The sequence below is a fragment of the Hippocampus guttulatus genome, chromosome 16, assembly GCF_054856545.1.
Source record: "Hippocampus guttulatus isolate MCC_2025c chromosome 16, RoL_Hgut_1.0, whole genome shotgun sequence".
NCBI classification, from domain to species: domain Eukaryota; kingdom Metazoa; phylum Chordata; class Actinopteri; order Syngnathiformes; family Syngnathidae; genus Hippocampus; species Hippocampus guttulatus.
The window spans coordinates 5,166,151-5,179,489 of NC_141276.1; the positions used below are offsets into that span (position 1 = coordinate 5,166,151).

Sequence of the window (13,339 nt, forward strand, 5' to 3'; positions counted from 1 at the left end):
CCTTCCTGGATTCCTGCACCCTCTCAAGTGCCTCTTATGGGATGGATTGAATTCTGCCCCTAATTGCATTTGTGTCCCCTCAATTAGATTTTTGGAGGGGGCGGGGCTATAAAGGGGCTTGTCATACTCAGAATCTGTTACTCTTTAATACTACCAATTTTTATTGTACTTTTAAGAACTGTTAGTCAGACATCAGCTGCAGCAGACGTGTGATTTTTTTTTTCCTGATGTTGAATCCATTCTGAAACCTTCCTGGAGAAAAAAAAGGGGTTTTTTTTGGGTGGGGGGGGGGGCTATTTAAGTGTGAAACGTCTGCGTAAATCATTTTTACATCCATGTGCGAGTAGATGCAAACATGATCACTTGCAAAGTGAAAATAAATGTTTTCTTAATTCGACACATCATAGAGCCCCCACCCCCACCCCCACCCCCACTCAGCTGTCCACTGTCAATCAAATAACATGGATGCAACTTAGTCTACCGTCTTTCCTACGCTGACAAATAACTACATGTTTGAGCAGCTACAACCAGTACGAAACCTCGATCCACTCACTGGCTGCCATGTTTGACTTTAAAAAAAAAACAACAATAAAAAAACTCACTCTTGCACTTTCTCTCCATGACTTGTGTGCCCTCACGGCCGACAATGAGGTGCTCTAACGCCTGTTCGAAGCCCCCGTCCACAGCCTGCCTGGGACATTTTTTTAGCCTCATTGGCTTCTGTGTCGGATGTGGATGTCGATTTTTGCTCTGGCGCAGGCAAAAAAAAAAATCCATCTGAATGATTGGATATCTTTGAAAATCAATAGGATTCATGCTCACACTAATTTGCGGGCCTTTAGCGGACATGTGCTGCATATAAATGTTGCCCTGCGAGTGAAATAAATGAAGCGCATCGACGTGTAACGAAGTGTATATAATAGGCAAGGATATGTCCTATTACGGTAAGTGTGCGTGGCAGTAAAAAGCAAATCGGAACCCTCAGAAGACTCGAGCGCAACCGGCCACACAAAAGGAATTGTGATGAAAATCTCCCCGCGTGTTATTTCAATCAAATACTTTCCACGTCGTAAACGTCAAATCCAGCCCCCAACGTTGGCCTTTGATAGATAAGCGTCAGCGGTTCGTTTCGAGGCTCACCCCGTCGAGTCTTTCAACTGGCGCGGCGGTCGATCCTCCGCCTCGCCTCCACTTGAAGAGAAAAAGTATTTACTAGAATTGGAAAAAGCAGCAGAGACCGAGCAGCTGCTTTTGCCGGGATGCATGCCAGACATTGTCTTGCTGACGCAAAGATACAAGCGAGCATGAAAGCAGACGATTGCAATCTGTAGAAAGAATCCACACCGTCCCAAAAAAAAAAAAAATGGCATCAGCCACATTTATTGTGCACTTTATGATGGTTCCTTAAGATTTCTTTGTGATGACTCCAGAAACACTCGAAATAATCCAACAAGGATACTCAAGAAAGTAAAAGACCGAGAAATAATCCACACAGTCAAAAATCTAAAATATGAACGCAACGTTGTGTGATTTATGACCCCCACGTTTATTTTATCCGACCCCCGCCCAGGCGGCCAGCGGCAGGGGCTACCGGCGACTGATGTACTGCCTTGTTAATCAAACACAAGCTGATTAAATTATCCGGCTGATTTACAGCACACGCTTCCGCCCCCTTCCTCGCCGTCTGCCCGCCTGGTATGTAACTCAAGACAACATGAACTCTACGTCTTTATTTAGCATGCCGGGTTAAGCCACTAAACGTATATTTCAAGTGAAGCAAAAGGGGGGCGCTTCATCTAATTCTCCGTTATTAGTTTAGGGATCAAGACGATGATCATAAAAGTACTTTGAAAATGGATGACGCTGCTTCCAATCTCATTCCGTTCTGTGATGCCGGCCAGCGTTGCCGTTGTGTTCCAGACCGCATGGCTTATTTTGTGGAAAGATGTAAAACGGTACATTTTGGAGACGGCAAAGCAGACAATCCGATTTTTTTTTTTTTCTGTCAGCTTAAAAGTTTTCAATGTGTCTGATCCGTGATGTCATCACTACTATGACAGTGGACGTTTGCCGCATTTAGAAAGCAAAGATTGTCTTGACGTCACCCCTTTTTGTGTGTGCGTGGAGCTGACATATTGTGGGGCCTCGTCTGCAAGGGGTGCGTCCGCACAAAAACGTGGCGTATGCAACTTTCCAAGCTCAGATGTATCACCGGTGAAAAGGGCATGGAAATGTGTTCCACGTCAGCTGCGTGAACGCCCTCCGCGTATTTTTATTTCTTTTTGAGCCGATGGCGAGTGGTCGAGGTGATGCTGGGCAATGGCGGCTGGTGGAATTTTCACCATGTTTTGACTGTTGCACATTCTATAAGTAAAAAATGTAACCACTCTGATCTAATTATTAATTATAACTGCCAACAATAGAAATAAACATAATGATGGACTTGCTTTTAGTTGCTGTTGTTGGTGTGGTATGTCCTCGGACGTTGACGTTTGCCGTTGGTGCATTCCGGAAGCCTCGTTGTTTTTCTAAATCCGGCATGTTGAAGATGCTTTGCCATTCCCTCCACGCCGGCGTGCACACAATTACGCCTGATGTAATGAAATCACAATGCGGTGTTCTGGCTAATGGAGGCGCCGGCGAGCGAGGTCAACGAGTGGACGCCGCAGCTGCCTGTTAATCTTTTTTTTTTTCTTCTTCTTCTTTTTTCTTCCCACGAGAGCACCTGTGTGAATTTCCCCGAGTGAAACCGCGTCTGCACGTGTTAAACCTCCAAGAGCGACACATGTAAAGATGACAAGCACATATTTACTTACTGAGACAAGCCATCTCACCATTGTAAAATATTTATGAGGCGCGCGCGCGTGTGTGTGTTTTTGTGTGTGTGCGCATGCGTGTGTGTATGAACACTGCATTATAAAAAGATGATCTAGTCATTGTGCATTTGATGAAGGGACGGCAGCCACGCCGGCAGGCAACCTCTCGTGGATGAGCCGAGAGCCGCGGTCCTCTCGCCGCACAGCGCTTGCGAAGGTTGCTCGAGTGGCTGCCCGAGCGCCGCAATAAATCACACGGCTAATGAAAAGGCCGCCGGGAGTGGGTTAGTGAAACTGAAGGTGGCTCACGTGAAGGTCACGCTGTATACTTCACCTCGCAACGCCAGATTTAATATGGTTGTTTTAGGGTTGTGAATAAGCAGTTGATAGTTTTGTTCTCGTTGTAGCGCTGTAGAGTGAACCTGCAAGGGACACGTTGCAAGACCCAGCCACCGTGGGCAGAATTTGGAAAAACCATATAAAAAAAAAAACATTTTTTATATTGTTTTTCCCCTCTCACAGACTATAAAAAAAAACAAAAGTAGTTAATTGTATGACTGTAAATTCTACATTGTCCAGGCAAAAACATAACAAGCATAACACCCCCCCCCCCAAAAAAAGGCTCCTGTTTAACTAAGATGATCGCTAATCTCTCGAAACATACACAGGTTAAAATAAACCTACCATAAATCCCCCCAAAATTGCACAGATTACAATACCACTAGCATAAAGCCCTCAAATGTTGCTTCAGTTTAACTCTAAATCCCCCGAAAGTCGTGCAGGTTGAAATAGGGCTCCCGTAAATCAAACAAAGGTCCCCCAAATGTTGCTCAGGTTCAAATAAGACTGCCATGAATTCCACAAACGTTGCGCAGGTTCAAAATTATGACCATAAATCCCCCCCAAAATTGCTCAGGTTAAAAAATTAAATTAAAAAAAAAACAACGATGCTAAATCCCCAGAAGTTGCACAAATTATTAGTCCGCGTCAAAAGACCGAAATAAATCAGCATCCAAATCAAAAGGCTTCTCGGTCTGGATCAGCTGCAGTGGACAATCTGTTTATCATCCGCCTTTATGACCGCAGCGTTTTTATCTAAAAGAAAATTGTACTCCGCGCCAAACCCTGCAGTAGTGGAGCATAAAAGAACGAATGATTCCCGACATGAAGCCACAAATCAGACATTTTTAAGGAGTGTGTGGGGGGGGGGGGGGGGGGGTGGACAATTGCAGCTCAATTTTCTATTTGTCATCTCTGACGTTCAAGCCCCTGTTTTTTTTTTTTCGACATCAATTTCCCGCTGCATGTTGTTGTTGATTCAAAGTGCGAGTTTAACTCCGACCATAAAAAACCTTCCAGTATTTATTTTGTTTATTTTCCTCTTGCTCTAATGGCTCCCAATAAACTTGAACGCGGCGGAAACAAAACCCCTGAGTGTAAGGCTTGTTATGAACCCTATTGATCACACGGACAACGGACTGTCCCAAAGCTTTTAGTTGCATGCGACCAGCCGAGCTTCTCATTTCTAATCATGATCAGGCCTGTTCCTGGATTATTATTAACGTGCAAATTTGAGTAAATCTCCGGAAAGAACGCTCCGCTTCCGTTTGCCAAAAGGCCTTTGGCATCCGAGACTGGCGCTTTTGTTGGCCACGGAAAGTTGAATTGCAAAGACTGGCTGCACAACCTGCGGTGAGATGTGCTCAAACTGAATGAAAATACAAAATAAAATAGGGAAAATGGTGAGAATAGAGAATATGAAGTGGTGGGGGGGGGGGGGGGGTGCAAAATGGGTTCTTTGCATATTTGGTGCGCAATCACTCAGAGGCTTTCAGTGGCTTCATAACAAGCAACTCGCTCGATATAATTCACCGTGAACTATGTTGACATCATCTTTTGTTTCCCCTCGTAGTTTTTGCGGTTTTAATCATTCAGATTCAAAAGAAAGACCACAATTGGCATTGCCTTGAAGAACTTGATTTTTAATCACGTTGTGGTCATCTCTTTGGCCAGTCAGGTCCCCGCAGGTCGCCGTTCTCTCGGTTCCGCACCCTCGGTGGCAGAGATGGACGGAGCAAACTAACGTCTCCCGACAGATGTGCGAAGGGCGGTCAGGCCTGGGCGCGCATTTGTGAATGAACACCAGACGATGTGTCCGAGAAAGGAAGAGAATTCACAAATTGACCCAACGGTGCCATTCCGCCAGGTCGGATTAACTTTCCAGCCCAATTAGCGGCTGTCGGGACTTTTTCCGAGGCTTGATGGATGATTCCACTTGAGAGTTAACGTGACACACTCCACCGCAACTCCGTATTATCTTCTGCGTCCAGTTCCTTGAGCTCCAAAACGTTACCTGAGATCTGGGCCTCACTTATCAGCATGTGGTGAGCAGCCATTTGCTTTGTGGGCCGGCAAAACAGCTTGTAATGACTTTCTTGTCACCTTTTGGCGGCCTCCTGCATCTTCATAGTAAAAGTTTGATTGATGACTCTGGAGTCACCCCTGGGTTGAATTTCTGGGTATCGTGTGCTCAGGCAGATGTTTGCGTTTGAAATGTACTTGAATAGACATACAGGTGCAATAATTTGACATACAAGTGGCCTTGTACAGGTACAAAGATTGAAAATGTAAAGTACAAGGAAATATGATCTCTCGAGTTCTGGTCAGGGCTCAAGCAGAAGCATTTTTGGACCTTGTGGATGAAACAGCTCTGTCATCCATTCCTTCCGTTTTCTCCTGCTTCCGAGTGAAGTGATCGCAAGAAAATGATGTTCTCTTGTCAGAGAGTGTCGCTTGCCACTCGGCGGAGAAGCTCTCCATTGATCCATCTTCTCCTGCTATCAATCAAAGCTGGCACTGGAGTAATGTGACCTTCTTATTATCAACACTTGAGCCTTTTGGACTCACAGGATAGAATGGCTCCTTATCCATACATCCATTTACCTCTGCTGACCAGTGAAGCTAGTAGAGTACTAGAAAAAAGATGTTTGACTTGTTCTAGTCGGCTCTGGTAAGGTCAAAATTGTCACTTGAGGGGTCCTTAGTCATCGTGTTGTAATACTTGAGACCTGAGACCGCATTTTAAGAGGTCTCCGTCTTGTCTCTGACTTGACTTCCAAAATTCCTGGTCTTGTCCCGGTCTCAGACAAACCAGACTCGGGACTTAACATCAAGACCAGCACTGATGTGCTATTCTTTAACTTAATTCTTGTGATAATAATTTAGATGTTCTTAACCCCTGTGCCACCGCCATAATGGTTGCAGCTTTTGCAGTCTTGTGACATAGACATTTGGTTTTGTCACAATCTTGGCTTGTCTCAGGCATGGTCTTGTCTCTGTCTCAGCTTGTCTCGGCCTTGGCCTTGACTCAGTCTTGACTTCCAAAAGTTTTTGATCTTATCACAATCTCTGTGAGTGTGCAAATCTTGATCTCGGATAATGTGGTCTTAGGCACAACGCTAGTCTTTAGACCAGTAGAGCCCTGCATCTGGAGAGCTCTGCTTTAGACACTTGATGGACTAAGTCTCAAATCTCTTCATCCATCCAGCTTCTTGCCACTGGGAAAAAAAATTATGATGTTCCTGTTATGGTCGGCACTCGAGCAGCAGTGTTTTGGGAGACTTTTTACTTGTATTTGAAATGCTGGACGAGTTATTGTTGGAAGGAATGAAAAAGGTAGTGAAAAGATGCAGTCAGCATTTGAGCAGCGGCATTTTGGGTCCACTGGAAGGTCTTTTGAGAATTGCTAGATCAGCGATGTACACCTTTGGCATTTAGAAAGATAAACGCAGCATTTTCTTACGCACACACACACACACACACACACAAAACACCAGAATACACACCATTTACTTGTAAGAGCAAGTCTAAGTAAAACAAGTTCATTTCAAAGTTACTTCAAGAAGGCTATCGAGTTCTGGTTCTTCATCTAAATGAATCCCACAGCCTGCCTCAGCTTTATCACCACTTTATCTCGTTAAGAGCAGGCAGCAAACAGCAAAGCCGTCAGCAGAGGATTGAGGGCGAAGACTGACATGAAATGTCTCGGCAACAATATGGGAACGCGGTTTTTGTACCGCAGTAATTATCCGTTACAAGTGTCCCGTCTGGTCTGTACGGCATTTTGACTAATGGCTCCTCCTGAGCAAATTGATGTTGCAAAGTAGGAATCCATCAAAGATGCATCCTCTTTAAGTGGCTCCACGCCACGCGCTGCGCAGCTATCGCAAATCGTTCTCCCTGCGGAATATGGTTTCAATAGAATTTTCAAGAGGCCTCAGGTCAGCAACCGCTAATGAACAAAGCCTAGCGATATTGCTAACATGCACTTGTGTGCTCTTTCTAATGAGGTCACATCAACAACGCAAATGGGTCTTTGCTTCAGTGACAATCCATTTTGGGCAAATACACCCCCCCCCCCCCCCCCCCGAATCGGTATAAACCAGGACATGGGAGGCCTCCTGGCAGGGAAGAAGTTAAGATTGACAAGTTGCTGGGGATGATGGGAGGCAAATGATGATTGGTTAAGCACAATAAATGCCTGGCTTGTTAGGCAAAACTGCAAACATTTGACTTTGATTTGACAATCAAGCACATACCCAGATGTCTGCCTTTTTTCGAAAAGGTTTCATTATGGGATCAATGCAGTCTGAAGGAAACTGATGATCTAGCCGAGCAAGATTTTGTGCTCTTTCAAGTGCAAAGGAAGGGCAGCCATGACAAACAAACCATCCACAAGCCTTCCAGCAGAATCTTTCATACGCTTTTATGATGAAATGTGTTGTATACAAATGGATTTACAGATGACAAGAAGACACAAGCAATGTTAGTTATTGAAAGCAGCCATCAAAATTAATCTTAAAAGTCAACTTGATGCTGAGATACCGCAAGGATCCATACTGGGAGCACTAAAATTACATCAGCAGTAGCTGTGAAGTCGTTCAAATCATCAGTTGAATTCCTCAAAAATTAAAACTAACCCAGATAAACGCGATCCCTAAATCATCCTACAATTCTTTTAGTCATGTGAGTACCTCTTGAGCAAAAATAAATAAATAATGCAAATAAAATGTGCTATTCTGGATTGTGCTATGCAGATATGCACATAGACTAAACAACTAAAATAGGTAATGCAGGCCTTGTATTAAATAACATATTGTAATCTACCCCAGGGTTAAAAAAAAAGTGTACATTTAAATGAACCAACATAAATGAAGACGAATTCAAGTGTGTGGATGTGGTTCACGTCATCTGTTTCCAATGAATGCATCAGCATGGGTCATCTGTAATGCTTTATAACCACTCCAGCACTTTCTCAGAAGGAAGGTTTTGTGCAGAGGACCCCAAAAGACATTAATCACCCACTCGCCATAAATACGTACTAAACGTCCACATCTAAAGGATCGGAGTGTGGCATATACTCGCTGGACACTTTATTAGGTACACCTGCACAGTGCGAGAATAATATTGTCCAGAAAAAAATTAAAAATGAGATATTCTTGTTCTGGGAGCTATGCCACTTATACAAAAGTTTCTACGTTCATGTGCCACAAATAGTAAAAATTTGCCAAATTTGTTTTAATATCACTTGGGGAAAAAAGACATTGACTCTGACGTATGGTGGCTCCAGTTTGTTGTGCGCGTCCATATAAATATTCTGTGGATTCATTGCAACCACTTGACAAAATACAATTGAGTAAATTCAAAATTCCCACGAGCTCCACCACTGTAAGAATAGTCGGACATGTTTTGCTAAATTGTCTGATATGTTTCTGTGTGGCAAAGGTGTCCCTCAGGGTTCTCTATGCAGCTGCTTAAATGGCTTTGCCTAAAGATGGGAATACTTTGGGAAACAAGAGGCTGGTGTTTACCCCCAAAAAAGTAATTTTCTGCGCGCCGGTGCGCAAGCAGGTCAACGCGCTAAATGAAAACATGTGTGATTGTTGTTGTAGCGCACGCTTCAAGTGTGACAGCGCTTCGCACAGCTGGACGCCATCACGTCTTTTGCTCTTTCCTTCTCCGAGCTCGAATTCTGCGTCTCGCGTACAACCCTGCGCTGATGATGTGTCAATATTTTCCGATACGCACCCCACATTGCAAACTCAGTTGTGTAGTTGTAGCGGGTAATGAGCCACATCCTGCTTCACGAATGACATTTTCTTGAAAATAAGACATTGGCGATTGTTTCTGTAGTACTATAACTTACGATAACTTTGTCTTCCTGCACATAAGGCATGCAAAAAAATAAAATCAAATGTGATGGGAAAAAATGTCTCTAATTTTACAGTAAAAATAACTGGACGTGGGCAGCGCGGTGTTCCAGTGGTTAGCGCGTTGACCTCACAGGGCAGAGGTCGTGGGTTCAATCCCAGCTCCGGCCTTCCTGTGTGGAGTTTCCATGTTCTCCCCGTGCCTGTGTGGGTTTTCTCCGGGTACTCCGGTTTCCTCCCACATTCCGAAGACAGCCGGGATAGGCATGCCCGCGGCCCTCGTGAGGATAAGTGAATTACAAAATGGATGGATGCATCTCACATACTGATTATACCTGAAGTGCACACTCTTGCTCAGATTGTGTGCACCTGTATAGACACAACGGCCGTTATGTCATTCTAATTTGAACGGGCGGGTGAGGGGCGAGCAGGTTCGACATGTATGGGACATCTTAGACCGGACCAAACATCTGCAACCGGGTCGGTTCTGTGTTACTACGGTGATAAGAATGTAGCGTATGCGGAGATGGATTATGCTGACTCAGTGTGCTGAAGGACGGTCTTTGCTTTGCGGCTTGATCATCTTGATTGAAACCATTCGCCGTGCCGTCGCCTAATTTGACACATGCTTTGACCATGTGTCAGCACACTCGGCTTTGGTTACTTAAAGAAGGATGGGATAGTTTCAAAGAAGACGTGTTATTTGTAGATGTATGTTTCTTGAAATTAAAACACTTGTCTTTATGAAATGTGTGACATTGTTTGCTTAAAACATGTCAAGGATGAGAAATAGCAGCACACTGAAACTCTTCATTCAGAATCAGAATCAGAATCAGAATCATCTTTATTGGCCAAGTATGTAGAACACACAAGGAATTTGTCTCCGGTATAACACGCTGCATTAGTATCATCGTAAACAACAAATCATTGAACCATTTTAGAGTAACCAGTAGCAGTATTTGTAGTACAAGAAGAGTGACTACGTCAGTGACTGTTTAAGGAGTTAATGGCTAGAGGGAAGAAGCTGTTTAAGTGTCTACTGGATTTGGTGCGCATGGATCTGTAGCGTCTGCCTGAGGGGAGTAGCTGGAAAATGTGGTGGGCAGGGTGCGGGGGATCCAGGAGGATTTTCCGTGCCCTTGTCTTGATTCTTGCAGTGTGCAAGTCCTCAAGAGTGGGTAGGGCGGTGCCAACGATTTTTTCCGCCGTCCTAACTGTCCGTTGAAGTCGGATTTTGTCCTTTTTTGTGGCGGCCCCAAACCAAACCGTGATGGAAGAACACAGGATTGATTCGATGACTGCCGTGTAGAACTGTCGTAGCACCTCTTGTGGCAGGCCATGCTTCCTCAGCAGCCTCAGGAAGTACATCCTCTGCCGGGCCCTTTTCAGGATGGAGATGGTGTTGACTTCCCACTTCATGTCCTGGGAGACTGTGATTCCCAGGAACTTGAAGGTCTCGACGGTTGACACAGGGCAGTTGGATAGTGTGAGGGGCAACTGTGGAGAAGAATGTTTCCTGAAGTCCACGATCATCTCTACAGTCTTGAGCGTGTTCAGCCCGAGGTTGTGTCGGCTGCACCAGAGCTCCAGCTGCTCCACTTGTTGGCGGTACGCAGACTCGTCGCCGTCTTTGATGAGACCGATGACCGTGGTGTCGTCTGCGAACTTTATGAGTTTGACAGCTGGATCTGTTGAGGTGCAATCATTTGTGTAGAGAGAGAAGAGCAGTGGAGAGAGGACACATCCCTGTGGGGCTCCAGTGCTGGTGGTGCGTATTGATGATGTTGTTGCTCCCAGTCTCACCTGTTGTGTCCGTCCCGTCAGGGGACACACCGAGGTGGAGATGTTTGGGGGTGAGGAGTTCCGGGATGATGGTGTTGCACGCAGAGCTGAAATCCACAAACAGAATCCTTGCATAGGTCCCTGTGCTGTCGAGGTGCTCGAGGATGTAGTGCAGACCTATGTTGACTGCGTCTTCCACAGACCTGTTTGCCCGGTAGGCAAACTGGAGAGGGTCCAGCAGGGGTCCGGTGACGTTCTTTAGGTGGTTCAGCACAAGGCGTTCAAAGGACTTCATGACCACAGACGTCAGGGCGACAGGCCTATAGTCGTTCAGTTCCGATGTTGCAGATTTCTTGGGAACTGGGATGATGGTAGACTGTTTGAAGCAGGATGGGACCTCACACAGCTCCAGAGATCTGTTGAAGATTTGTGTGAAGACCGGAGCCAGCTGGTCAGCGCAGACTTTCAGGCAGGAGGGGGACACTTTGTCGGGCCCCGCAGCTTTCTTGATCTTCTGCTGCTTGAAGAGCCATCTCACATCCTGTTCGTGGATCTGTAGTGGAGAAAAAGAGGGTGGGGGGGTAGGTAGAGTGGTTTCTGGTAGAGGTGGGTGTGTGTGGGAAATGGGGGTGACCTTTTCAAATCGGCAGAAAAACATGTTTAGTTCATTAGCAAGACCCTTATTGTTCACTGTTTGGGGGTGTGGCATTCTATAGTTAGTGATTGCTTTCAGGCCATTCCATACAGATGCAGAGTCGTTAGCAGAGAACTGGTTTTTCAGCCTCTCTGCATAGCTTCTCTTAGCGATGTTAATTTCCTTTGTCAATTGGTTTCGGGCGTGTTTGTACAGTGCCCGATCTCCACTTCTAAATGCGGCCTCTTTCTCTTTCCTGAGTTGCCTGAGTTTGGGAGTAAACCATGGCTTGTTATTGTTGAAGGAGCGGAAGGACTTCGTTGGTACACACATGTCCTCACAGAAACTGATGTATGATGTTACAGTGTCTGTGTATTCATCCAGTGTGCCCGTTGAAGTTTCAAAGACGCCCCAATCAGTGCAGTCTAAGCATGCTTGTAGAGCTAGCTTTGCTTCATCTGTCCATTTTTTCACAGTCTTAACAACCGGTTTAGCACATTTGAGTTTCTGTCTGTATGTAGGTATTAAGTGGATTAAATTGTGGTCAGAAAGACCCAATGCTGCACGGGCGACCGATCGGTATGAATTTTTGATTGTTGTATAGCAGTGGTCTAGAATGTTGCCTTCTCTGGTGAAACAGTCGATGTGCTGCTTATATCTGTGAAGTTCACAGTTAAGATGTGCTCTATTAAAATCGCCCAAAATTATCAGGGGTGACTCTGGGTATTTTAGTTCGAGTTTGTTTACTTGTTCGGCTAGCGTTTGTATCGCCGTGTTAGCGTTAGCTTGTGGCGCAATGTAAACACCGACTAGTAAAAAGGAGGTGAACTCACGTGGCGAGTAGAATGGCTTGCAGTTTAAAGACAGCGACTCCAGGTCCGGGCTGCAGTGTGCGTCGAGCTTCGTGACATCAGTGCACCATTCTTTGTTGATATAGAAGCAAATCCCGCCACCTTTCGATTTCCCTGATAGCTCCGTGTCGCGGTCGGCTCGGAGAAGGCGGAAGCCGGGTAGATGTAGCGCGGAATCCGGGTGGCGGTCACTGAGCCAGGTTTCAGTGAAGCAGAGCGCAGCAGAACGTGCAAAGGTTTTGTTGGTCTTTGTGAGGAGAAGAAGTTCATCCATCTTGTTTGGCAGAGATCGTAGATTAGCAAGATGGATCGATGGGAGCGGGGTTCGAAATCCGCGCTGCCGCAGCTTGACGAGCACGCCGGCTCTCTTCCCCTTCCTCCGGCGGCGTTTCCATGCTCCGTACAGCGCAGCCGCTCCGCTCGCGATTAGCTCCGAAAAACCTTGTGGGTTTTCGCGTGCTGGTGAAAAAAGACCGAGCGTAGACTCCCCAATGCGCAGCAACTTTCCCCTCGTGTAAGTAAGCCGCTCAGGGTCGCCAAAAACTAACGAAAATGACAAAAACAGGGATAATACTAGGGAGCGTGTGAACCTGTCGAACCTGTGTCAGAGCGACCGCTAACTCAAGACAACCGAACCATCTGAACCCACTGTCTTTCTGACTCAAATCACTCCAACTGAGTCACCTGAGTCACTGGTGTTTTCGGCTAGTAAGACAAGTCAGTGAAGCAGATGATCCAAGTCTGATGTTTCATTGAGTCCAATAACTCGATCCACCTCCCGGTTCACCCGAATCATCTGAGTCCATAGTGTTCCCATTAGTCAGAAAACGTATGTCTTATCCGATTCATACTGAACCATCGGATGCTAACTCAGGTCAGTCTGTTCAATCGAATCATCTTTTCCCACCACTCATTAAGTACCTCTGCATTGTTTAATGAACACTATTGATTTGTCCCGGGAGCTGATTGTAATATTTTTGGGCCATGAAACACGTGTTTGTCGTTTGAACTGTGGTTTGGCCCGGCGGACTCTCTCGGAGGTTGTGG

General features: G+C 45.6%; 1 protein-coding gene across 2 annotated transcripts in view; it reads left to right on the forward strand.

The window, feature by feature from the left end:
- LOC147192669 (uncharacterized) overlaps nt 1–13,339 on the forward strand; it is a 164,036-nt gene that overhangs the window by 130,275 nt on the left and 20,422 nt on the right. The window lies entirely within an intron of this gene.